Genomic DNA, 27933 nt, shown 5'->3' with positions numbered 1-27933 from the left:
GCCACCTACGTCCAAAAGAAAGAGACCAGTGCACCTTCCCACATAGGTGCTTTGGACATGGCCGAGGACTGCGCCAACTGCTGAGTGGGGCGGGCCGAGGACTGCGCCAACTGCTGAGTGGGGCGGGCCCTAGACCGCAAGCCACCCTGGGCCTGACAGTATTCCCCCCTCTTGGAGCGGTCTAGGGCCCGGCTTCAAAGGATGAAGGAGGTGAAAACGTCGCACCAAGCGAGAGGCATGAATGTTCTCCGCCGGTTCCCATGAATCATTCTCAGATCCATATCCTTTCCAGGAGACAAGATACCACAATTTTTTCCCCCTCTGCTTAGAGTCCACAATGTCTTGTACCTCGTATTCCCAATTACCGTGAACTAAGACTGGAGCTGGTCTAGTAGCCACATTCTGCCTAGCCGGTTTCAAAAGGGAAGTATGGAACACTGGATGGATCCTCAAAGTTTTTGGAAGTAACAATTTGTACGTTACTGGATTGACTTGACGAAGTACTGGATATGGTCCGATAAACTTGGGATGAAACATACTCCTATGTTTGAAAGTTACGTTTTTGGTGGACAACCATACCTTATCTCCAGTAACATACTTTGGTCCTGGCCTATGATGTTTATCATATTGCTGTTTGTACTTTTCTTTACTTTGTAGTAAACGTTTGTGAGTTTGTTGGTGAACAGTTTGCATGTGTTGAATAGTATCTTGTACAGCTGGTGTATCACTCACATCTCTGGGCAAAACTAGAGGAATTGTATTTGGTAGATATCCATAAAGAGCCTCAAACGGAGAGGATCCAGTTGAAGCATGCGGTGATGTGTTATAAGCCATTTCCGCAATCCAAAGCAAATCAAACCAAGACTTTTTGGAATCTTGTACATAACATCTCAAGTATTGTTTCAATGTCTGGTTCAATCGTTCCGTTTGACCATCTGTTTGAGGATGGTAGCTAGTGGACATATTGGATGTGATTTGTAGACTTTGACACCATTGTTGCCAGAATTTAGATGAAAACTGAGAACCTCGATCAGATAGCAACACTGAAGGCAAACCATGCAATCGTACTACATTCGTTAGAATTAGTTGTGCTAATTGTCCTGCTGTTGGCAATCGTTTACAAGCAATAAAATGGGCGTACTTCGTTAGACTATCCACAACTACCAAAATAACCGAATGAAGATTCACTTGTGGCAAATTTGTGATGAAATCCAGAGAAACATGTTCCCACGGTTTAATTGGTGTTGGTAAGACTTGCAACAATCCTTTTGGTTTGCTATGATCAGTTTTGAATCTAGCACATATTTCACAGTTTTGTGCCATCAAAGAAACATCTTTTTGGAGAGTTGGCCACCAGAACAGTTTTTGTATCTTTTCTATTGTCTTTTTTGGACCTGGATGTCCTGCCATAGGATGGGAATGTAACCAGTCAAATACTGTTTCTTTTAGTTCTTTAGTAGGAAGATAGACTTGTTTTCCATGAAACGGTATCCCTTCTTTGATTGTTTGGTTTTCTTTCTTGTTCTTCCAATTTTTCCATTGGGATGGAGGGAAATTTTCATGGATATTGTTTAAAAACTGGTCCGCATCCAACAAACAGATCACTTTGTTTGGTTCAATTATTGCTTGTGGAGTTCCTTCGAATTTATGCAATGTAGAGTCTTTCTGGACAGAGCATCTGCCTTTTTGTTGTCCTGTCCTGGTCGGTAGGTTACTATGAAATCATATTCTGCAAAGAACATCATCCATCTCAATTAACGTGGGGTTAATATTCTAGCTGAACTCATGAACTGTAAATTTCTATGATCTGTATACACTGTTACTGTGAATTTTGCTCCCATAATATAATGTCTCCATTCCTTGAAAGCCTCAAGTATAGCTAGCAACTCTTTCTCAGCAATGATGTAATTTTGTTCTGCTGCATTCAATTTTCGAGACATATAAGCTACAGGATGCATTTGGCCAGTTATGTGATGTCTGTGAGATAAAATGGCTGCTATTGCTACATCGGAAGCATCTGCCTCAATTATGAAAGGTTCATTCACATCAGGATGCATTAGAATTGGGGCTACTGTGAAAGCCTTTTTCAAACTTTGGAACGCTTCATTTGCTTCTGTAGTCCATTCAAACTTTATCTTTTTCTTAACAGACGAGTTATGGGAGCTACCACTGCTGAGAAATGATCAATAAATCGTCGATAGAAATTTGCAAAACCCAAAAAACATTGCACATCTCGAACAGATTTTGGAATGGGCCACTCAGCCACTGCTTTTATTTTTCTATCAGTCATTTTCATGCCAGTTGGTGTTAGCAGTACTCCCAAAAATTCAACTTCAAAGACATGGAAATCACATTTTGACAATTTGCAATACAGGTTATGAGATTGCAATGTCTTTAACACTTGTTTGACATTATCTTCGTGTTTTTCCTCTGAATCGGAATAAATTAAAATATCATCTATGTAGACGATAACAAATAAATCCAGGAATTCTCTTAAAACATCATTGAGAAAAAACTGAAAGGCTGCTGGTGCATTACAAAGACCAAATGGCATTACCAAATATTCAAACAGTCCATATCTAGTTTTGAACGCAGTTTTCCATTCATCTCCTTGCCTAATCCGCACCAGATGATATGCTCCTCTTAGATCCAGTTTTGTGTATATAACTGCTGTTTTTACTTGGTCTAAAAGGACTGAGATTAGTGGTAATGGATATTTGTTCTTAATCGTGATTTTATTCAAAGCCCTATAGTCGATGCACGTTCTTAATTCACCATTTGCTTTTGGGATGAAAAACAAAGGAGAGGCGGCTGGTGACTTAGAGGGGCGGATGAACCCGTTTTCTAGGTACTGATCTAAGTATTCTCTTAAATGCTGATTTTCTTTTTCAGATAGAGCATATATTCTGCAGTTCGGTACACAAGAACCAGGCATGAGATCGATCTGACATTCATAGCTTCGATGAGGAGGAAGGACTGCTGCTTTCTCTTCACTGAATACCTCCTGAAACATCTTGTAACAATTAGGTAGAATAGTTTCTTTTTCCTCAGCAGTTGCAATTTGACTCACTGTTGTTGTGAAAGTTTCCATACAAGATGACCGACAAAAATCAGAAAGAAATACAAGTTCTCTTTTCTGCCAATCAATTATAGGATTATGTAGACAGAGCCATGGCATTCCTAGAATAAATCCATACTGAGGTGCTTGGATTACGTCAAATTGAACCTCCTCTCTATGATGTTGTTTTTTGGAGTCTTCACAACACATTATTACCTTTGAAGTTTGCATGGTAACTGGACCTCCAGACAAAACTTTTCCATCAACAGCTTGTACTATTTCAGGAGTGTCTTTCTTTTCACAGATTATATTTAATCGCTGCGCGGTTTCTAAATCGACAAAATTTCCTGTGGCCCCAGAGTCGATTAAAACTTCCATTTGCCAGATTTTATGAATTAGTTGTATCTGTACTGCCAATCGAAAATGAGCTTTGTAATTACTTACACAAGAATTTACTGAAGGGTAAGCAATGGTTCCCAAGAGATCCCCCTCTAGAAATCTTGGGCATGTTAGTTTTCCGACGTTAGGTTTTTTGTTTCTAGAACTGATACTTTACCAGTAGTTGGAGACTTACTCTTAGGTTTCAACATACAGTCTTTTACAAAATGTCCTTTGCGACCACAGTAAAGACACTGTCCATTCTTGCGTCTGCTATCTTTTTCATCTTTTGACAACGGCTGTCTGAAGGCCCCAATTTCCATTGGCTCAGGGCTAGATTCAGAATGTGTAAACTGAGTTCGAGGTTTGTTTTCATTTTTCCAATTAGGTTTCTCTCCTCTTTTTTTTTTCAGATCTTTGTTCTGATAGTCTGTGATCCAATCTTAAAGTTAGATTTATCAAATCCGAACAAGCAGTTGGTTGTGGGTCTATTTGGGCTAACACATCTTTTAAATCGTCTTTCAACCCCTGATAGAAAAGAGCTGCTCTCTTTTCTTCCGGCCAAGAGGTCTCTGCAACAAGTCTGTTAAAATGTGATAAGTAAGCAATAAGATCACGATTTCCTTGTCGTAATTGTAATAATTCTCGGTCCGCAGATAAAGTTACAGTTCGTCTATCGAATACTTTTTCAAATTCTTCTACAAAGCGCCGCCAATTATACAATAAAGCGCTATCTTGACGTACTAATGGGACTGCCCAATTTGCAGCATCTCCAGACAGATAAGAAATCAGGAATGCTATCCTGGACTGTGGGGTGGGAAATGCTATAGGCCTACAAGAAAAATGCAGTTCTATTTGTGTTAAAAAAATCTGTACTTTAGAAGGCTCTCCAGAAAAACGCTCTGGAGCAGCCAGAGGTATTTGCGGAGGAACAGTTACTGAGATATTTGTGGATGCTCTAGTGTCTTGAGCATCCTCTGGAAGGGGAGTGTTCATAAGCTGTATATTATCTACTTTATCAGATAACAATGCTGTTGCAGCCATAGTTTTATTTAAATCGACCTGCATTTTAACTATTGCCACCAGTAAATCATCCATGGTGGCCATTATGTCAGCACAATCAGATCGGGAGGAAAATAATTCGTGGGCTCACTATTCTGTCAGACTTCGTCTTCCTCGGAATCTGATGTGATGATATAAGGGCCCACCTCTCGATACCTCCAATTCTGATTGTAGTAATTACACAGAATTTTGAAGTGATCAAGGGGGGGAAAAGGGGATTAGGAAGGGAACAGCTGGGAGGGAGATCTGAAAAGGAAAAGTTAAGAATACACAAAATACTTTGCTACTTATTTATTCAGTAGTTTTTTCCTTAGGGCAAAGAAACCAAACAGGTTCTTGTAACCTCTATAAGATTGTTCTCAGTTACTAGTTTTGCAAATTAAATCTCTTTGCTTCTCTTCTATTTTTCTTTCAGAAAAGATACTATACGTGCTATAAACCTGTGGATAATTCTCTACAAGTTACAACAAATAACTCTTAGCATTTCTTACAAAGCAAACATGTGTGCGAGTAATGTTTTTGGAACATTCTAATACATTTCCAATAAAATGCCAACTAAAATCAAATTACGCTGTAGAATATTGACAAGGATTAATTCTCCATAATATGCTCTCACAATAAACCTCTACACAAAATATATGCAAGACTTAATTGCAATTGTATTGCACAAAATATTCTGGATTTCCTTCAATATAAAATCAGAAAACAGTGTTTAAATCTTTAATTCTGTATGAAAGGATTCTTGAATTCAAAATCCTAATTTTATACTGACTTATTCCCATACCTTTAGAGTACGACCTACTCTATGAACTTTGAGGATTAACTGCAATTCGGGAAGCAGGAAGAGGGAAACCCACGAAAAAATTCGTTCCAAAACTGCCTTTTATTCTGCTACCGATAAAACTGCCACCTCTGGATACTCCCCGGGAAAGGTTCGCTGCATTGCTGAAAACACGACCTGCAGAAAGAGATGACACAGCTTCCAAACGAAGAGAGCCTGCCAAGGAACAACCTTCCTCTCCAAATCCTAAAGAATAGTGAGCACAGACACCTGGGTGTGGTCGCGTACATCGACGTAACCACACCCGCGTATTTTCCCTGTTTGCGACTGCACCGGTAAACCATACGCATCTCGCGGATGCGACAACATGCCAAATTACACGCATCTCGCGGACGCGGTTGCCAAAGTGCACGCATCTCGCGGATGCGATCACCCTGCCAAACCTCACGCATCTCGCGGACCATGTTAAAACTAAAGGGGACTTAAGGCATTGTCACTTTCAAGGTTTGAAACCTGGCTGGGACCTTGAACAAAGCAGCCACCTACGTCCAAAAGAAAGAGACCAGTGCACCTTCCCACATAGGTGCTTTGGACATGGCCGAGGACTGCGCCAACTGCTGAGTGGGGCGGGCCGAGGACTGCGCCAACTGCTGAGTGGGGCGGGCCCTAGACCGCAAGCCACCCTGGGCCTGACAGTATTCCCCCCTCTTGGAGCGGTCTAGGGCCCGGCTTCGAAGGATGAAGGAGGTGAAAACGTCGCACCAAGCGAGAGGCATGAATGTTCTCCGCCGGTTCCCATGAATCATTCTCAGATCCATATCCTTTCCAGGAGACAAGATACCACAATTTGTTCCCCCTCTGCTTAGAGTCCACAATGTCTTGTACCTCGTATTCCCAATTACCGTGAACTAAGACTGGAGCTGGTCTAGTAGCCACATTCTGCCTAGCCGGTTTCAAAAGGGAAGTATGGAACACTGGATGGATCCTCAAAGTTTTTGGAAGTAACAATTTGTACGTTACTGGATTGACTTGACGAAGTACTGGATATTGTCCGATAAACATGGGATGAAACATACTCCTATGTTTGAAAGTTAAGTTTTTGGTGGACAACCATACCTTATCTCCAGTAACATACTTTGGTCCTGGCCTATGATGTTTATCATATTGCTGTTTGTACTTTTCTTTACTTTGTAGTAAACGTTTGTGAGTTTGTTGGTGAACAGTTTGCATGTGTTGTATAGTATCTTGTACAGCTGGTGTATCACTCACATCTCTGGGCAAAACTAGAGGAATTGTATTTGGTAGATATCCATAAAGAGCCTCAAACGGAGAGGATCCAGTTGAAGCATGCGGTGATGTGTTATAAGCCATTTCCGCAATCCAAAGCAAATCAAACCAAGACTTTTTGGAATCTTGTACATAACATCTCAAGTATTGTTTCAATGTCTGGTTCAATCGTTCCATTTGACCATCTGTTTGAGGATGGTAGCTAGTGGACATATTGGATGTGATTTGTAGACTTTGACACCATTGTTGCCAGAATTTAGATGAAAACTGAGAACCTCGATCAGATAGCAACACTGAAGGCAAACCATGCAATCGTACTACATTCGTTAGAATTAGTTGTGCTAATTGTCCTGCTGTTGGCAATCGTTTACAAGCAATAAAATGGGCGTACTTCGTTAGACTATCCACAACTACCAAAATAACCGAATGCAGATTCACTTGTGGCAAATTTGTGATGAAATCCAGAGAAACATGTTCCCACGGTTTAATTGGTGTTGGTAAGACTTGCAACAATCCTTTTGGTTTGCTATGATCAGTTTTGAATCTAGCACATATTTCACAGTTTTGTGCCATCAAAGAAACATCTTTTTGGAGAGTTGGCCACCAGAACAGTTTTTGTATCTTCTCTATTGTCTTTTTTGGACCTGGATGTCCTGCCATAGGATGGGAATGTAACCAGTCAAATACTGTTTCTTTTAGTTCTTTAGTAGGAAGATAGACTTGTTTTCCATGAAACTGTATCCCTTCTTTGATTGTTTGGCTTTCTTTCTTGTTCTTCCAATTTTTCCATTGGGATGGAGGGAAATTTTCATGGATATTGTTTAAAAACTGGTCCGCATCCAACAAACAGATCACTTTGTTTGGTTCAATTATTGCTTGTGGAGTTCCTTCGAATTTATGCAATGTAGAGTCTTTCTGGACAGAGCATCTGCCTTTTTGTTGTCCTGTCCTGGTCGGTAGGTTACTATGAAATCATATTCTGCAAAGAACATCATCCATCTCAATTGACGTGGGGTTAATATTCTAGCTGAACTCATGAACTGTAAATTTCTATGATCTGTATACACTGTTACTGTGAATTTTGCTCCCATAATATAATGTCTCCATTCCTTGAAAGCCTCAAGTATAGCTAGCAACTCTTTCTCAGCAATGATGTAATTTTGTTCTGCTGCATTCAATTTTCGAGACATATAAGCTACAGGATGCATTTGGCCAGTTTTGTGATGTCTCTGAGATAAAATGGCTGCTATTGCTACATCGGAAGCATCTGCCTCAATTATGAAAGGTTCATTCACATCAGGATGCATTAGAATTGGGGCTACTGTGAAAGCCTTTTTCAAACTTTGGAACGCTTCATTTGCTTCTGTAGTCCATTCAAACGTTATCTTTTTTCTTAACAGACGAGTTATGGGAGCTACCACTGCTGAGAAATGATCAATAAATCGTCGATAGAAATTTGCAAAACCCAAAAAACATTGCACATCTCGAACAGATTTTGGAATGGGCCACTCAGCCACTGCTTTTATTTTTCTATCAGTCATTTTCATGCCAGTTGGTGTGAGCAGTACTCCCAAAAATTCAACTTCAAAGACATGGAAATCACATTTTGACAATTTGCAAAACAGGTTATGAGATTGCAATGTCTTTAACACTTGTTTGACATGACCTTCGTGTTTTTCCTCTGAATCGGAATAAATTGAAATATCATCTGTGTAGACGATAACAAATAAATCCAGGAATTCTCTTAAAACATTATTGAGAAAAAACTGAAAGGCTGCTGGTGCATTACAAAGACCAAATGGCATTACCAAATATTCAAACAGTCCATATCTAGTTTTGAACGCAGTTTTCCATTCATCTCCTTGCCTAATCCGCACCAGATGATATGCTCCTCTTAGATCCAGTTTTGTGTATATAACTGCTGTTTTTACTTGGTCTAAAAGGACTGGGATTAGTGGTAATGGATATTTGTTCTTAATCGTGATTTTATTCAAAGCCCTATAGTCGATGCACGTTCTTAATTCACCATTTGCTTTTGGGATGAAAAACAAAGGAGAGGCGGCTGGTGACTTAGAGGGGCGGATGAACCCGTTTTCTAGGTACTGATCTTAGTATTCTCTTAAATGCTGATTTTCTTTTTCAGATAGAGCATATATTCTGCAGTTCGGTACACAAGAACCAGACATGAGATCGATCTGACAATCATAGCTTCGATGAGGAGGAAGGACTGCTGCTTTCTCTTCACTGAATACCTCCTGAAACATCTTGTAACAATTAGGTAGAATAGTTTCTTTTTCCTCAGCAGTTGCAATTTGACTCACTGTTGTTGTGAAAGTTTCCATACAAGATGACCGACAAAAATCAGAAAGAAATACAAGTTCTCTTTTCTGCCAATCAATTATAGGATTATGTAGACAGAGCCATGGCATTCCTAGAATAAATCCATACTGAGGTGCTTGGATTACGTCAAATTGAACCTCCTCTCTATGATGTTGTTTTTTGGAGTCTTCACAACACATTATTACCTTTGAAGTTTGCATGGTAACTGGACCTCCAGACAAAACTTTTCCATCAACAGCTTGTACTATTTCAGGAGTGTCTTTCTTTTCACAGATTATATTTAATCGCTGCGCGGTTTCTAAATCGACAAAATTTCCTGTGGCCCCAGAGTCGATTAAAACTTCCATTTGCCAGATTTTATGAATTAGTTGTATCTGTACTGCCAATCGAAAATGAGCTTTGTAATTACTTACACAAGAATTTACTGAAGGGTAAGCAATGGTTCCCAAGAGATCCCCCTCTACGAATCTTGGGCATGTTAGTTTTCCGACGTTAGGTTTTTTGTTTCTAGAACTGATACTTTACCAGTAGTTGGAGACTTACTCTTAGGTTTAAACATACAGTCTTTTACAAAATGTCCTTTGCTACCACAGTAAAGACACTGTCCATTCTTGCGTCTGCTATCTTTTTCATCTTTTGACAACGGCTGTCTGAGGGCCCCAATTTCCATTGGCTCAGGGCTAGATTCAGAATGTGTAAACTGAGTTCGAGGTTTGTTTTCATTTTTCCAATTAGGTTTCTCTCCTTCTTTTTTTTATCAGATCTTTGTTCTGATAGTCTGTGATCCAATCTTAAAGTTAGATTTATCAAATCCGAACAAGCAGTTGGTTGTGGGTCTATTTGGGCTAACACATCTTTTAAATCGTCTTTCAACCCCTGATAGAAAAGAGCTGCTCTCTTTTCTTTCGGCCAAGAGGTCTCTGCAACAAGTCTGTTAAAATGTGATAAGTAAGCAATAAGATCACAATTTCCTTGTCGTAATTGTAACAATTCTCGGTCCGCAGATAAAGTTACAGTTCGTCTATCGAATACTTTTTCAAATTCTTCTACAAAGCGCCGCCAATTATACAATAAAGCGCTATCTTGACGTACTAATGGGACTGCCCAATTTGCAGCATCTCCAGACAGATAAGAAATCAGGAATGCTATCCTGGACTGGGGGGTGGTAAATGCTATAGGCCTACAAGAAAAATGCAGTTCTATTTGTGTTAAAAAAATCTGTACTTTAGAAGGGTCTCCAGAAAAACGCTCTGGAGCAGCCAGAGGTATTTGCGGAGGAACAGTTACTGAGATATTTGTGGATGCTCTAGTGTCTTGAGCATCCTCTGGAAGGGGAGTGTTCATAAGCTGTATATTATCTACTTTATCAGATAACAATGCTGTTGCAGCCAAAGTTTCATTTAAATCGACCTGCATTTTAACTATTGCCGCCAGTAAATCATCCATGGTGGCCATTATGTCAGCACAATCAGATCGGGAGGAAAATAATTCGTGGGCTCACTATTCTGTCAGACGAAGTCTTCCTCGGAATCTGATGTGATGATATAAGGGCCCACCTCTTGATACCTCCAATTCTGATTGTAGTAATTACACAGAATTTTGAAGTGATCAAGCGGGGGGAAAAGGGGATTAGGAAGGGAACAGCTGGGAGGGAGATCTGAAAAGGAAAAGTTAAGAATACACAAAATACTTTGCTACTTATTTATTCAGTAGTTTTTTCCTTAGGGCAAAGAAACCAAACAGGTTCTTGTAACCTCTATAAGATTGTTCTCAGTTACTAGTTTTGCAAATTAAATCTCTTTGCTTCTCTTCTATTTTTCTTTCAGAAAAGATACTATACATGTTATAAACCTGTGGATAATTCTCTACAAGTTACAACAAATAACTCTTAGCATTTCTTGCAAGGCAAACATGTGTGCGAGTAATGTTTTTGGAACATTCTAATACATTTCCAATAAAATGCCAACTAAAATCAAATTACGCTGTAGAATATTGACAAGGATTAATTCTCCATAATATGCTCTCACAATAAACCTCTACACAAAATATATGCAAGACTTAATTGCAATTGTATTGCACAGAATATTCTGGATTTCCTTCAATATAAAATCAGAAAACAGTGTTTAAATCTTTAATTCTGTATAAAAGGATTCTTGAATTCAAAATCCTAATTTTATACTGACTTATTCCCATACCTTTAGAGTACGACCTACTCTATGAACTTTGAGGATTAACTGCAATTCGGGAAGCAGGAAGAGGGAAACCCACGAAAAAATTCGGTCCAAAACTGCCTTTTATTCTGCTACCGATAAAACTGCCACCTCTGGATACTCCCCGGGAAAGGTTCGCTGCATTGCTGAAAACACGACCTGCAGAAAGAGATGACACAGCTTCCAAACGAAGAGAGCCTGCCAAGGAACAACCTTCCTCTCCAAATCCTAAAGAATAGTGAGCACAGACACCTGGGTGTGGTCGCGTACATCGACGTAACCACACCCGCGTATTTTCCCCGTTTGCGACTGCACCGGTAAACCATACGCATCTTGCGGATGCGACAACATGCCAAATTACACGCATCTCGCGGACGCGGTTGCCAAAGTGCACGCATCTCGCGGACGCGATCACCCTGCCAAACCTCACGCATCTCGCGGACCATGTTAAAACTAAAGGGGACTTATGGCATTGTCACTTTCAAGGTTTGAAACCTGGCTGGGACCTTGAACAAAGCAGCCACCTACGTCCAAAAGAAAGAGACCAGTGCACCTTCCCACATAGGTGCTTTGGACATGGCCGAGGACTTCGCCAACTGCTGAGTGGGGCGGGCCGAGGACTGCGCCAACTGCTGAGTGGGGCGGGCCCTAGACCGCAAGCCACCCTGGGCCTGACATGTTCTCTCTCTAAATTCACACCATGTACTTTAGGTACATCACCAATTGGGAATTGGGTCACTGTTGTGAGTCCCTGTACAGTGTACCATAGGTACCCAGGGCATAGGTGCACCCAAGGCCTACCAGGGGCTGCAGCATATCTTTTGCCACCCCTGGCTGGCCATCCAAACTGACACAACGGCTGATCACTCAGCTGGGGCAAGGTTGTGTAATCACCCCTTGCTTAGATATAGTATTCCCATATCTAACCTTATATCTAGACACATATACACCTATAAGTCACTCCTATGGCATGCCTTAACAATCCTGGAGGCAGAGAGCTTGGTTTTATGTGAGATGAGGCTCTAGCATGAGCTGAGCCTGTCTGCAGCTTTCGAAACCATGTCCTTATAGCTGTTCTAGGATATAGCCATACCATATACTCTTAAGTGCATTATGAACCTCGCGGTTAAATGCTAACTTTGGTTTGGCTTTATCAAAACATGTCGTGTAAGGTGTCATACGCTTTGGAATACTACCCCCTCGCCTGTTCTGGTGATGGGGGTAGCATTCCACCCTTCTAGAGGGAGTAGACATGTTGTTCCTACTAATCCCGGTTAAAGGTAACCAGAGCCTCAGCATCACAAAATGTATGCTGCTGCCACAGACACAAGTCTGACCTCCGGCTGCTGGGAGTCCTTCTAGCGAGGGAGGCTTGGACAATCGTTTTCCTGTCTTGGGAGGTGCTAGCACCACCCCAGACAGGCCATAGTGTATTGGGGCAGGTAGGGGTTAATGAAATGAGACACTGCCTGGGGCACACAAGTTGTCCCATGCATAGTCCGGCTCAAACCGGTGCTGGGGCACTCAAGCCCCAGCTTTGGCGTGGAACTGGACAAAGGGAAAGGGGTGTAACCACCCCCTTCCCTGGTCCCACCCATAGGAGGGACCTATCAGGTAATCCAGCCCCTAAATTTGGTATATAGGTAGGAGCTGAGTCCCAAGACTTTAGATTTATCCTGACTGAAACTTTAATTGAAAGTCTGGACCGTCGACGTTCTACCTGAAGATAGACGACTGAAGAATCTTCCTTGTGGTCAAGGAGTGACCACTCTGTGCAAGCAGGCACCATCAAGCGATCAACGGTTTGCTTTGTCGACGCTCCCACCGGAACGCGAGCACAGAGCCTGACAAGACCCAAACTTCCTGACTTCCAATAGCCCGATCCACAGTCACAGCAGAGCTGAGACCCGTGGAGGCGACAAGAGATGTGGGACCGGCCATCTTGGAAAGCCAGTAAATTGCTTTCCGTGCAACTTCTGAGACACCCTTGAAGTTGTGCATTGGGGATTGAGAAGCCCCAGCCCCGAGCACAAACTGCACTGAAGATCAGCCCTCCACACTCCACGAGTTCTGTGGGGGGCCCTTCTGCATTTTCTTGCTTGACGCGTCTGTCCGGTCATTTTCCCGTTGGCTAGTGACCTCTGTGACGACGATCCTTTAAATTTACACTGCTGGTCTGGTTGCTCCAGACTGGGCCCTGCTTCCCTGAAAAGGAGAAGCCCATCAGACCTTGCTGGTCTGATCCGTAAGCCATCTTTGATTCCTGCGTGGGTTGCCTTTATCAAGGGTTGTTGACTCCAATCCGGAAGTCGACACCGCCGACAGCAAGAGCCTTTGTGGGATAGTCCGTATCCAGCACCTGGTTGTCATTGACACCTCCTGGTCCTCGTGGCTTCAGAGACAAGCTTCACGACATCACCTGATTGCTTCGCGACATCGCCTGGTTCCTTCCTGGTTCCATCCTGGTCACTGGCTAGTGACCCAGACTCTGTCCCCTCTGCTTTCAGGTACTCTTCATCCTCGATCCGCCCTTGGATCCACCCGGACACTTCCCTCCTAGTCGCCTGCAGCATCTTTCTTCAAGGCTCCCTAGGATTCAGCTACGAAACCCGACACACTTTGACACCTATGCACCCGCTTCCTGTGGGTGAGGTAACGTGAGTACTTTGGTGCTCCTGTGGGTATTTACTATCCTAGTGTCTAACTTTCAAGTAGCTTTCTCCTTGTCCATCCAGAAGTGACCTAAAAGAACTAGTTTCCAATTCTTTCGTTCCCATTCTAACTCCATGGTAACTCACGTGTGTGTAAAGACACTGCACGCGAATCCCGTGGGCCTCCTGCTCCCTATCCTTTGATAGTACAGCGTAGCCCCAGCGATTCTCCAGGCTCTAGGCCTATCCTTTGTTCGTGACGTGGTTCTTATACCACTATTTTTGTACATGGTTCAAAGTGCCCCTAGGGCATTACTGTATTTTGTGCAACTTATTGTATGTTGATTAAGTATCTTGTTATGTGCTTGTGCCTCTGACCTCATAAAGAGTTCAGAGGATTAATTTAGTAATAAATACAAATATATTTTATATATATAACTTGTGTGGTGTCCTTTCATTTGGTATTAAAGTGATTACATATGGTAAAACAGCTGGCTTCACATGCCCTCTTGAGTTTAGCCTAAGACTGCTTTGTCCATGCTACCACTAGGATAGCTGGTCTATAAGGTTGACTTTACAAGCATCACCATAAGGGTTGTTTGGACTGATACAGGGTGCCCACTAGAATATTGGACATCACATATCAGGCCAACTTCTCATATTGGTGTGCAGCGGTTGGGATTTGAGCTTGCTGTTGTTTTACCAATTGTAATCTTTGAGATATCATTTGAAAGATCACATATGTACCATAGGTACATATACCAAGACTTAGAATACTTAAGTTCTACTGAACGTAGTTGTTGTAGACCAAAGGGCCTAGCACACCCTGACTACAACTCCTAGAGAGGTTTAGTAGGAAACACTTAATGTAGGTAGGTGCACACACCACACCTCACTAGACAATGTCAGCCATAGGTGAACCTAGTGTAGCTATACCTGTGAGAGGTGACCCTCCAAGTTTGACATACTCAGCTTCAGAGAACTGAGACACTTGTGTACCACAAGGAAGCTGAAAATGGGTTCTAACCCTACCCTTCAGCACCTGATAGAAATCTTAGAAGAGTCTGAAGCTCTCAGGGCCTCAGGCACAGGTCCTACAGGTAATGCAGAAGGCATGCCCTCCACAGAAGATGATGTCCTAGACCCTACTGTCATAGATGAAGATGAGGTAGTGAGGAGGAAGTTTCTGAGGATGAGGTAGGCAGCCAGGGCCAGGTTGAAGTTAGGAGACTCGGCCAGGCTAACCTAAGCCTATATGGGGCTGGAGAGGGGCAAGCCCCATACAGACCTATTGTCAGACTTAAATATACTTAGTAATACTACACAGGAACAGAGATGCTAGATCCCGAATTCACCTAGACAGCAACCCAGAGTTTGGTATTCACAAGTCTCTAGATATGCTACCTTGGGGGGAAGGGGGGAAGTGGATAAAATAACAAAAAAATAAGAGAAGAGACTGTTCTGGTCGGTTCCTCTTGAAGTCTTTTCTGCAGACCTCTGTCGGTTGGCGAAACCCTGGAGACAATGAATACTATTAGCAACCCATTCAATCCTAATTCTGTCTTTTAATCTCTTTCTTTTTAGTCTTACTTCCTTACCCTTTTTATACTCAGAACTCTGCTTCTCTTCTATTTTTCGCACTAGTTTCTTCTTCTAGTTTTAGTGCTATCTGGCTCCCTAAGCCACTGTTATTCCTCTCTCTCTCTCTTGTAATTCTCTCTATTTATTTCTTTAATTCCTACTCACTTCTCTATCCTTTATGCCCTCTTTTATTCTCACTTCTGGGATTTTCAACTGCTCCACTGTGTTCTTCTTTTGCCTGTCTTTTCTCTTGCTTTCCTATAACATATATAGTTTTATTAGTCTCTCCCTCTCTTAACTCTTTTTACCTTGCTATGTTACTGGGAATTATTTCTTAACTTACTTATTTTAGACCTTTTCTTTTCCTCTGCAAACTTCATGTTTTCACTAACTCTCATTTTCTTTTTATTTGATTCTCATGTTTAACCTTGAATGCGCACAAGAACACTGACAGCTTCTTTTAACGCTGGTTCTGGTAAGTATGCGCAATGTCCTCCAATTCTATTTTACAATTAATTACATTGACTCAAACAACTGTTTGTCTTTTTATCACTAAGCTTTTGTCTTCTCCTTTCCTTAGGTGCACCTATGCCGTTGTCGTGGTTTCTAGGGGACTGTGGTAAGTATTCACTTCAGCTGTGCTAGTCTTGTCTCTCGCTTCTTAACTCGTAATTTTCTTTCCTGCGGTATGCCAAGTTCGTCGTCGTTTACCTTTCCGAAATACTATTACAATTTCGGGAAGATTAACACTCTCGGTAACTATTTACTGAAAAACTCTGAGCTCCTGTCACAAAGCGTTCCTCTAGCGGTGAAAATCCTGGTGAAGTGCGCAGTTCTGACCAAGCGCGAGCCTCACCTGGATTCCGCTGTGATTGCTGCTGGCAACTAGACCGCTGACCTCAACTCAGAACTGGCGACCATTTTAAGGTGCCATTTCCGAGTTGATTCCGTCCGACCATTTTAAGGTGCCATTTCCGAGTTGATTCCGTCCAGGTAGAGCTGCAACCTTCTCTCCTCTGCGCTATTACTCCGATTTGGAGTCTTGGAGTCCTGACACCTATCAGTAGACTTAACCAGAGGTATAGGAGGGAAAGATCTCACTCAGGTGAATCTCTCCACTCCAATGCCCCAAGAGGTTCTCAGAGGGGAATGACTTCCCCTCAAAGGAGAGAACACCAGGCTAGGATGAGGGAAGTCCAAATCAGAATAGAGAAGGAAGAACCTGCCCTAGCCCAAGAAAAACTTGCTTTGGCAAGGGAGCAAAAGTTATGTGGATTAGATTCCACTGGTGGCAGCAATATTCCTAAGGATAAAGACAGGTCCTATGACAATAGACACCTGAGTAAGATTGTGCCCCCTACAAAGTTGGGGATGTTATCCACAAATGGTTAACTGCTTTGGAGAGGGCCTGCAAAGTACAGCAGGTACTCCAAAGTCAGTGGGCAGCAATCGTGTGGCTCTCCTTTTCAGAAAAAGGAAGAGACAAGCTCCTCACAGTTAGTGATGATGATGCTAACAATTACACTGTCCTGAAGGGTGCTCTTATTGATGGGTTTGGCCTAACCACTGAACAGTACAGGTTGATGTTCAGAGATACCCAGAAGACACAGACTCAGGACTGGACTGATTTTGTTGATTGTGCCACTAAGGCTCTGGAAGGCTGGTTGCTGGGAAGTAAAGTTAAGGACTATACAGGATTGTATAATTTGATCATGGGAGAACAAATACTTAACAATTGTCAGAACCAGTTGTTGCACCAACACCTGATTGGCTCAGATCTGACCTCTCCACAAGAATTGGGAAAGAAGGCAGACAAGTGGGTCAGAACCAGGGTTAAGCAGAAAAACCAGGTCCAAGGTGGTGATCAGAAAAAGGCAGACCAAAAAGGTGGGGATCAGAAACCAAAAGACCAGAAGTCTTCATCAGGCCCCCAAAATTCTAATGAAGGGGGGTCCCAAACTTCCAAGAAGAAGAAGAAAGAAGGTCCAAAGAAACCTTGGTGTAATTATTGTAAAACTGCCTCTCACTGGTTTAATGAGTGCACCAAGAAAGGTACAGCCCCTACCACTGTAGCCCCTAAGGCATCCGCACCCCCTTGTACAGTTAACAGTGATAGTTCCCAACTCAAGGCTATAGTGGGGTTAAGCATGGGTACTGAGGTGGATTCTGGCTTAGTCAGGATACCAACCCAGGCTGTTCTTGTCTGTAATGTGGACATGGCTATGTCCTCTACTGTGAGTCCCAGTACTCTGGGCAAGTACAGGCAAACACCTTTGATTAATGACAAAGTGGCTAAGGCCTACAGGGACACATGTGCCAGTGTCACCATGATGGCACCTAACTTAACCAGAGGTATAGGAGGGAAAGATCTCACTCAGGTGAATCTCTCCACTCCAATGCCTCAAGAGGTTCTCAGAGGGGAATGACTTCCCCTCAAAGGAGAGAACACCAGGCTAGGATGAGGGAAGTCCAAATCAGAATAGAGAGGGAAGAACCTGCCCTAGCCCAAGAAAAACTTGCTTTGGCAAGGGAGCAAAAGTTATGTGGATTAGATTTCACTGGTGGCAGCAATATCCCTAAGGATAAAGACAGGTTCTATGACAATAGACACCTGAGTAAGATTGTGCCCCCCTACAAAGTTGGGGATGTTATCCACAAATGGTTAACTGCTTTGGAGAGGGCCTGCAAAGTACAGCAGGTACTCCAAAGTCAGTGGGCAGCAATCTTGTGGCTCTCCTTTTCAGAAAAAGGAAGAGACAAGCTCCTCACAGTTAGTGATGATGATGCTAACAATTACACTGTCCTGAAGGGTGCTCTTATTGATGGGTTTGGCCTAACCACTGAACAGTACAGGTTGATGTTCAGAGATACCCAGAAGACACAGACTCAGGACTGGACTGATTTTGTTGATTGTGCCACTAAGGCTCTGGAAGGCTGGTTGCTGGGAAGTAAAGTTAAGAACTATACAGGATTGTATAATTTGATCATGGGAGAACAAATACTTAACAATTGTCAGAACCAGTTGTTGCACCAACACCTGATTGGCTCAGATCTGACCTCTCCACAAGAATTGGGAAAGAAGGCAGACAAGTGGGTCAGAACCAGGGTTAAGCAGAAAAACCAGGTCCAAGGTGGTGATCAGAAAAAGGCAGACCAAAAAGGTGGGGATCAGAAACCAAAAGACCAGAAGTCTTCATCAGGCCCCCAAAATTCTAATGAAGTGGGGTCCCAAACTTCCAAGAAGAAGAAGAAAGAAGGTCTAAAGAAACCTTGGTGTAATTATTGTAAAACTGCCTCTCACTGGTTTAATGATTGCACCAAGAAAGGTACAGCCCCTCCCACTGTAGCCCCTAAGGCATCCGCACCCCCTTGTACAGTTAACAGTGGTAGTTCCCAACTCAAGGCTATAGTGGGGTTAAGCATGGGTACTGAGGTGGATTCTGGCTTAGTCAGGATACCAACCCAGGCTGTTCTTGTCTGTAATGTGGACATGGCTATGTCCTCTACTGTGAGTCCCAGTACTCTGGGCAAGTACAGGCAAACACCTTTGATTAATGACAAAGTGGCTAAGGCCTACAGGGACACATGTGCCAGTGTCACCATGATGGCACCTAACTTTGTGGACCCTGGACAGATTGTACTGGGTGATAATTACCTGGTGACCAATTCAAGCAATGTCACTACTACACATAGTGTGGCAGTGGTTGACTTCTCCTGCGGAGGGGTAACTGGCCTTAAAAGAGTTGTGGTAAGTGTAGACCTCCCAATTTAATGTCTGTTGGGCAATGATCTTGAATCCTCAGTATGATCAGAAGTGGAGTATAGGACTCATGCAGCGATGTTAGGCATATCAGCTCATGTCCTTGCTGTGACCAGGTCACAGGCCAAAAAGTGCCAAACTGAACAGGCCTTGGATCCTGAAACTATGGACCAAGTGCCATCCAAGAGAAAGAGCAGTAGGGTTAAGGCAGTGCCTTCCCCCTGCCTACAAGTGAAGATCAGCCTTCTCAGGAAGCTGATTCTGAGACCCCTGAAGGAACTGTCCTAGAAGAACTTGAACCTGACCAGGTTGAGTTTCTTGGGACAAGGGGGCCTTCAAGGGCAGACTTGAGGCAGGCACAGTTAGACTGCCCCTCTCTTGAACCCCTCAGACAGCAAGCTGCTTCTGAGGCTGCTGGGAATGCTACAGGTACCCATAGAGTTTACTGGGATGAAGGACTCCTTTATTGTGAGGGTAGAGACCCCAAGCCTGGTGCTTCCAGGAGGTTGGTCATACCTCAGGTCTTTAGGGGTTTCCTTCTTACCTTAGCCCATGATATTCCCATAGCAGGACATCTAGGCAAGAACCAGACTTGGGACAGGCTTGTCCCTCACTTTCACTGGCCCCATATGTCAGAAGATACTAAGGAGTTTTGTCAATCCTGTGTGACCTGCCAAGCCAGTGGCAAATCAGGTGGCACAACAAAGGCCCCCCTTATACCACTACCTGTGGTGGGGGTACCCTTTGAAAGAGTAGGGATTGACATTGTTGAACCAATGGATCCCCATACAGCCTCTGGGCACAGATTTATACTGGTGGTAGTGGATCATGCCACCAGGTATCCACAAGCTATTCCCCTAAGGACCACAACAGCACCTGTTGTGGCAAGAGCCCTCCTGGGAGTTTTCTCAAGAGTGGGCTTTCCAAAGGAGGTTGTCTCAGATAGAAGTGCAACCTTCATGTCTGGGTACTTGACTGCAATGTGGAAAGAGTGTGGTGTAAATTACAAATTCACTACATCCTACCATCCACAGTGCAATGGGCTTGTTGAAACATTTAACAAGACCCTAAAGGGTATGATCAAGGGTTTACCTGAAAAGCTTAGGCGAAGATGGGACATCCTTATACCCTGCCTTCTGTTTGCTTACAAAGAGGTCCCACAAAAGGGGGTTGGCTACAGCCCTTTTGAGCGTTTGTTTGGGCATCCTGTAAGGGGACCCCTATGTCTGGTGAAGGAAGGATGGGAGTTACCTCTCAAAAAACCTAAACAAGACATAGTTGACTATGTACTTGGTCTCCGCTCCAGGATGGCTGAGTATATGAAGAAGGCTTCTAAAAACCTTGAGGCTAGCCAAGAATTTCAAAAAGCTGGGCATGACCAAAAGGCTGTGCTGACTGAGTACCCGCCAGGACAGAAGGTGTGGGTGCCGGAGCCAGTGGCCCCAGCAGCACTCCAAGACAAATGGTCTGGACCCCACACAATTGTTGAGAAAAAGGGAGAGGTCACCTACGTGGTGGACCTTGGAACTCCCAGGAGCCCTCACAGGGTACTCCATGTCAACAGACTCATAGCACATATTGACAGGGCAGACATGGGCTTGCTCAAGGCTACAGATGAGGGACAGGAGGAAGAGAGTGACCCTCTCCCAGACCTGTTGACTCAGAACCCTGATGATGGTTCAGTTGATGGTGTGCCTTAGCTGGCAACCTCACTGGCCAGCAGCAACAGGACTGCAGACAAGTTCTACAGTCCTTCAGACATATGTTTTCCTTGACACCTAGTCAGACTAACTGGTGCACCCATGAGGTGGACACTGGTGATGGTCTGCCTGTGAAGAGTAAGATCTACAGGCAACCTGACCATGTCAGGGACTGTATAAAGACTGAGGTACAGAAAATGTTGGAGCTGGGAGTAATTGAGCCATCAGAGAGCCAGCCCAGTAGTCCTTGTACCAAAACCTCACACCCAGGATGGCAAGAGAGAGATGAGGTTCTGTGTGGACTATAGCGGTCTCAATGCTGTCACTAGGACAGATGTTCATCCAATTCCAAGAGCAGATGAGCTCATTGATAGATTGGCTTCTGCCAAGTTTCTGAGCACATTTGATTTGACAGCTGGCTATTGGCAAATCAGGTTAGCTGAGGATGCCAAGGCCAAAACTTCTTTCTCAACCCCAGGAGGTCATTATCAATTTGTGGTGATGCCCTTTGGCTTGAAGAATGCACCTGCCACTTTCCAAAGGTTGGTGAACCAAGTCCTCACTGGGTTGGATGACTTTTGTGCAGCTTATCTTGATGATATTGCTGTCTTCAGCTCCACCTGGGAGGATCACCTGATCCACCTGAAGAAGGCTTTAGAGGCCCTGCAGAAGGCAGGCCTAACTATCAAGGCCACAAAGTGCCAGATAGGGAAGAGTAAGGTTGTGTACCTGGGCCACCTTGTAGGTGGGGGTCAGGTTCAACCACTGGAGAGTAAGATCCAGACCATCATGGACTGGGCTCCTCCAACCACCCAGACACAGGTCAAAGCTTTCTTGGGCCTGTCTGATTATTACAGAAAGTTTGTTAAGAATTATGGGTCCAGGGGGCGTGGCTAGCGACCAGGCAAGATGGCCGCAGCTTAGGAGAGCTCCGAGACCCGAGGAGCTTCCCGCCGAAATCCGACCACTGATCCTGACCCACACTGGCTCAACAAGCGTAAATACTTGAACCGGAGCACATCCGCTCCCAGTGAAGCTGACTTCCAGCATCCAGGCCCCACCACACGCAGAGATCCAGCGCAGTGAACCCGGGGGCCTACTCTCCCTGCCGGAGCCGGGGACTCTAGAAGCCACGAGGCCCGGAAACAGCGCGGCCAAAGCTCCAGGTGCTGCCGCAAGGGCTGAACTGGCCGCCGGGACCACCTGCTGGCAGGGCCCGCGTGTTGGCGCAGGCGGATCACCTTTACCGCCGGGGCACTCACCGCCTGCTCTGAGGGGTGCACGGCTGGTGGGTGCCCTAGAAGATCTTCCACGCCAGCGGCGGCAGGTGGCGGGCCGGTTGGGGGCCCCCTGGCATCGGGAGCTTCCGCCCCCCCTCCCCATTGGAGAAAATCTCGGCAGGCAACACCACGTGGGCCGAGCGACAAAGGAACCCAGCGCCGCAAACTACACTGGCAGGGCGACGTGCAGCCCACAATTGCTGCCACCTACATCCGCAGCCTCAGGCCGGAGGATGCCCAAAAAGCGCCAGGAGAAGGCAGGTGATCCCCCCCCCTCCCCCCCACCCCCCCCCGGTCCCAACAGACAGCAGAGGCCCCAGTGGTCCAGTGGTCAGTAAGCAAAGGCAAGAGGGGAGACCACCAGGCTGCGGCCCCAGGAGGGGGACATTATGAGTGGCAAAGGGGAGAGGGGGCAGGCGCAGGCCCCAAGACTGGACAAGTATGCCTACCATAAAGATGGCGCTGAGGTGGCGAAAGGGACGGCGTCACAGTCCTCCACACAACTGCCACCCAGCCCGGGTGACACTGGTGAAATCACCCTAAAAGACGTTATGGCGACACTGCAGTCAATGCAATCCTCTATGGGCACGATCTCTTCGGTTATCTCCTTTATGCGGGCAGACCTTGCCAAAGTAACGGACCGCCTGGGAGAAGTTGAAAAAACTGCGGACGAACTGTCGGCGGACACGGCGGACCTCCAGGTCAGAATGACTAAGCTGGAGCAGGATAACATGACGCTGAAAGCTAAACTGGACGAACAGGAAGGTAGATCCAGATGTAATAATGTACGCCTGGGTGGCGTACCGGAGACGGCCGGGGACCCGGCCCTTTATCTATTCGTAGAGGACCTCATTCAGACTCAGCTGAAACCGCGTGGCCTCTCTAATTACTTCTCGGTGGAACGGGCCCACCGAGTGCCAGGAGGGAAGTCGCGCCCGGGGAAACCGCTGAGGCCCATTTTGGTGCGCATTTTTAACTTCCGTGACCGGGACGCCATTTTACAAGCGGCGTGAGTTGCCCCTCCGATCAAGATCGAGAACTCGGAAGTCACCTTCTATCCGGACTACACAGCGGCGGTGGCGCAACAACGGATAAGCTTCGTGGAAGTGAAGAAGGAATTGCGCAACAGGGAACTCAAGTACTCCATGTTATTTCCAGCACAGCTCCGAGTAGAATCCGAAGGGAAGACGTGGTTCTTTGAATCCCCAGGAGAGGCGAGGGACTGGCTGGAAGGTTGGAGGCCAGCGAGAGGCCCTAAAAATTGAGGAACAGCCCGCGGTGAACCAGAGGAAGGCAGACAACGTGGGATGGATGGCCACTGAGGGCATTAACCTGGAGGACTGCAGCATAACTATGGGACTGCAACTGACCTGGTGATACAGGTCAAGTTCACAGCACAGCGGACAATGGCTGCTGGGAGGGCACTGATGGGGGTGGTGAGGGTCTGCTGTACAACGACCATTGGTAGCAGACCTAGGCGGACACTGCAGACCACTCTGTGAAGACGGCAAGAGGTAGGAGATGTCATACCTAAACAGCCATGATGGGACTAATTCCGAATGGGGGCTCACTGGGACCAACGAGGTCTCACCCTCCAGCGTTATGCAGGTTACAAGGGAATGTAAGCACTCTGCTCAGTTGGGGAGGTGGATAGTTTTAGATCCGCCGGGCAGGGAGGCACGGAGGGGGGATGGGGTTTTCAGTTATGCAAGGTTTATGTGCATTTGTTCACAGGTTATGGTTACGCAGTCTCTCCTAGGATCGTTAGTACGCAGGCCTGGCACACAGGAGGCACATATAGGGCACAGGTACACTGACAGTGGCTTCACTCCTGACATTACACTCCATAGATACCATGCAGAGCACCAGACTGACGGAGGATGATCCCCAGGCACCTCGAATGGTCTCCCCCCCCCTAACAGTGATATCATGGAATGTAAACGGTTTGGGCCACAAAATTAAACGGGGTCTAGTCCTGCAATATCTAAAGCGGAAGGCACCCACAGTGGTTCTGCTTCAAGAGACTCACTTAACGGGCCAGCGTGTAAGGCACTCGATCGATGGGGGTTTAAAATGGCCGCAGATGCGGAGTTCTCCTCCGGATCCAAAGGAGTAGGCGTCTTGATACAAAAAAGCTCCCCACTAGTGGTCACCAGAACATGGAGGGATGATCATGGGAGGTTCGCAGCACTCGCCTGTCAATGGGAGGGGCGCAGCTACAATATGGTTTCAGTATACATTCCACCGACACTTCATCAGGCAACACTTCATGATCTTAGTAAACTGATGTTAGACTTACCTGAGGGTGAATTAATCCTAGGTGGGGATCTGAATGCTGTTTGTGACACTACTGTCGACTGCTGCCCACCCAGAGACAGTAATAGACCCAGCCAACTCATTAGAGACTTTCTTGGGGCCATGGATTTGACCGACATATGGAGACTTAAACATCAGACGGAACAACAATACACGTACTACTCAGCGGCACACAATAGCCTCTCCCGTATAGATTACATCCTTACTCTGGCAATCTCCCCCGAGAACATCACAGCGGTTGACCATCTATCTAGGGGAATTTCAGATCACTCCCCGGTACAGCTTACTTACACTACTCACCGTCCGCGGCAACAGCGCATCTACCCATTATATCCCGGTTTCCTTCAGAACCGTAAGATTGCAAAGGCCCTGGCAACAGCCACAGACCTTTATTTTGCTGAAAACACAGGGTCAGTGAATTCCCCGTGTATACTCTGGGAGGCGTACAAATCGGTCATTAGGGGGCACGCAATCTCCACTATCACCTGACACAAGCGGGAACAAAAACAAATCATGGACTCACTAGAAGTACTAGAAGCAACAGCACTACAGGTGGAGAGAGCACACGCACTAGACCCCAATGAAACCATGGCACAGGCATTGACACTAGCGGGGCAGGAGTTTCGGGCATATGCCGAAGATGTGGCTAAAGCGAGACACACGGGCACAATGCACAGAATATACGAATTAGGTGACAAAACAGGGAAAATGCTTGCATGGTTGGAAAAGAAAGAAAGGGCGAGTAGGTAGATAGCACAACTGACACTTGAGGATGGTACACTGACCAATGACCCTCGGCTAATTGTCGAGGAGCTGGCAACATACTATGAAAGGGTTTACACTCCCCGTGCACAGGCGACAGGGGAAGACTGTTGGCAGTTCCTGGCCGATATACCACTACCAACACTGCAGGAGGAGGATGTGGAAACGTTAGAAGCCGATCTATCGATAGAAGAGGTGGGGAAAGCGCTGGGGGCACTACACACAGGCAAAGCGATGGGGCCTAATGGGTTACCGGTGGAATTGTATAAAAAGGTAACGAGTAAGGTCACCCCCCATTTGGTCCACAAGTACAACGACAGCCTAACGCAGAAAACTATGCCCCGGGATCAGAGACTAGCGACAATCGTAATGATACACAAACCGGGTAAGCCCCTGGAGCACCCCTCGTCGTACCGGCCAATATCCTTGATTAATGTGGAGGCGAAGTTGCTGGCCAAAATGCTGGCAATACATCTACAGCCTCATGTAAATGTAAATGTAAATGTATGTATACTTGTAAAGCGCACTATCACCTTTCAGGCATCCTGGTGCTGTGGAACCCTTCCTGGCTTTCCCTGTGAGATGCCCCCTAACTGGGCACCCCCAAGGTGAAGCCAGGCATCCTAGCGCTTTTGAGGCCATTGTGGAGATTAAGCAAGCTATTGCCAAGAGTTGCAGAGTGGGACCCATGATTAGAGTAGGCACCGAGGCGAGAATTATCGAGTCCGTGGACATTGAGCCCAAGACCCTGCCGCGTCGGGAATTGAACCCTGGTCCCGGGCCAGACCTCTGCCTCAGGGTCTGCCGCTCTAATCAGTGAGCCACACTTCATCTAGCGAAGCTGGTCTACCCAGACCAGTCGGGCTTTAGGCCCAGCCGCAACACCTCCCTTAATCTGCGGTGCCTATACGGTGTGCTGGCCTCCTTCGCCAGGACGCGGCCATCCGCTCCTTGGACGCGACGATGGCTTTCGATCAGGTAGAGTGGCCATTTCTGTTTGCCGTCTTACGACAGATGGGTTTCGGCCACAAGTTTTGCGGATGGTTCTGGCTTCTCTACCCGGCACCCCTGGCACATGTGGTCGCCAATGGTCATATCTCGAGGGAGATTGCACTGGGCAGGGGGACGCGCCAGGGCTGCCCGCTCTCGCCGCTCCACTTTGCCTTGATCTTGGAGCCATTGGCAGCCTGGACACGCACAACCCCACTCTTTCAGGGGATAACATGGGAGGCGGGCTGGGAAGACCGTATTTCCTTATACGACGATGACGTACTGCTCTACAAGACATCCCAACAGAGTCCCTGCAGGCCATCCTAGATATACTTACAATGTTTGGGGGGAAATCCGACTACACAATCAACTGGTCCAAATCACTGCGTTACCTACTGCACGGCCCGGCACCCCCCTGCCCCCAGACTGTCCAGTACAAATAGTGACCAGAGGATTCAAATACCTGGGAATTTACATTAGGCCTCAGGCCACCACCTTTATGGCAGAAAACCTTCTGAAGCCACTACATAGACTAAAATCTGACGTTTCCCACTGGCGATCTCTCCCGCTCACTTTGCTAGGTAGAGCAGCGCTCTTTAAAATGTTGGCGCTCCCCAGATTCCTTTACGCATTACAGAACACTCCTTTCCCGGTCCCGCTCTCCTATTTTCAGTCCGTTAATGCCGAAGTAGCGGCTTTGTTGTGGGATGGGCGTCCGGCTCGGATAGCACACCTCAAACTGTCTCGCAGCTGGTATGATGGCGGTATAACCCTCCCAATCATCAAATTGTATTACTGGGCGGCACAACTAGTGTAATCAATCAGTGGCTACACGCACCTCACGATGACCTGGCTTACCGACTAGATAGGGAGGTATTGCCGGCTGACCGCCTAATGAGAGCCTTATACACCACTAAGAGACGCCAAGCACTAACTGGCCCCACTGCCCACACCATTAAAATATGGCACACAGCCCAGAAAGCGCTGGTGTTGGGAGAGAGTGCTTACGCTGGCTACTCCACTCTGGGAGACAAGACGTTTAGGCACAATAACGAACACTAAAGGGTTCAGGCACTGGGACCTCATAGGTATCACAAACATTGGGGACTTATGGGTTAGGGGAGAAATCCTATCCTTCGCTGCGCTCAAAGAAAAATACGGCATGGCAGACAAAGAGTTGTACCTCTACTCCCAAATCCGACACGCACTCTAGAGTGCTATTCCCCCCAGACACTACATTAGCAGACACCTCCCCACTGGAGGACAGGCTCCTCACCGATCATCTGGATAAGAAAGCCATCTCACAAACGTACCGAAAACTGGTCAAGAACCTCCCTGACCCCACTGTAGTGCGGCGCAGCAAGTGGGAGGTAGAACTTGGGGACATAGATGACTCAGACTGGATGGAGGCACTTCCATCAGCCAGAGAGGCAGAGATCCCTTCCCGTTTGAAATTGGTGCAGCTTAAAATCCTGCATCGGGTATATTACTCTCGCAACATGATACACAAAATGAGGCACGCGCCTGACCCACTTTGTCTAAGGGGATGCGGACAAACCGGCACTTACTACCATACAACCGGCCCCAGCAGCGCTTGGATGCCTGGCTTCACCTTGGGGGTGCCCAGAAGTGGACATTTCACATGGAAAAGCCAGGAAGGGTTCCACAGCGGTATGAGTGCAGCGCCGGGACGCCCCGTCGCGTGGGCAGCCGTGTACTTTACAAATACAACACATTTACATTTACATTTACATACACTGTGGGCTTGCCCCAAAAT

This window comes from Lissotriton helveticus, chromosome 4_1 (assembly GCF_964261635.1).
Source record: "Lissotriton helveticus chromosome 4_1, aLisHel1.1, whole genome shotgun sequence".
NCBI classification, from domain to species: Eukaryota; Metazoa; Chordata; class Amphibia; order Caudata; family Salamandridae; genus Lissotriton; species Lissotriton helveticus.
This window is presented reverse-complemented; position numbering follows the sequence as displayed.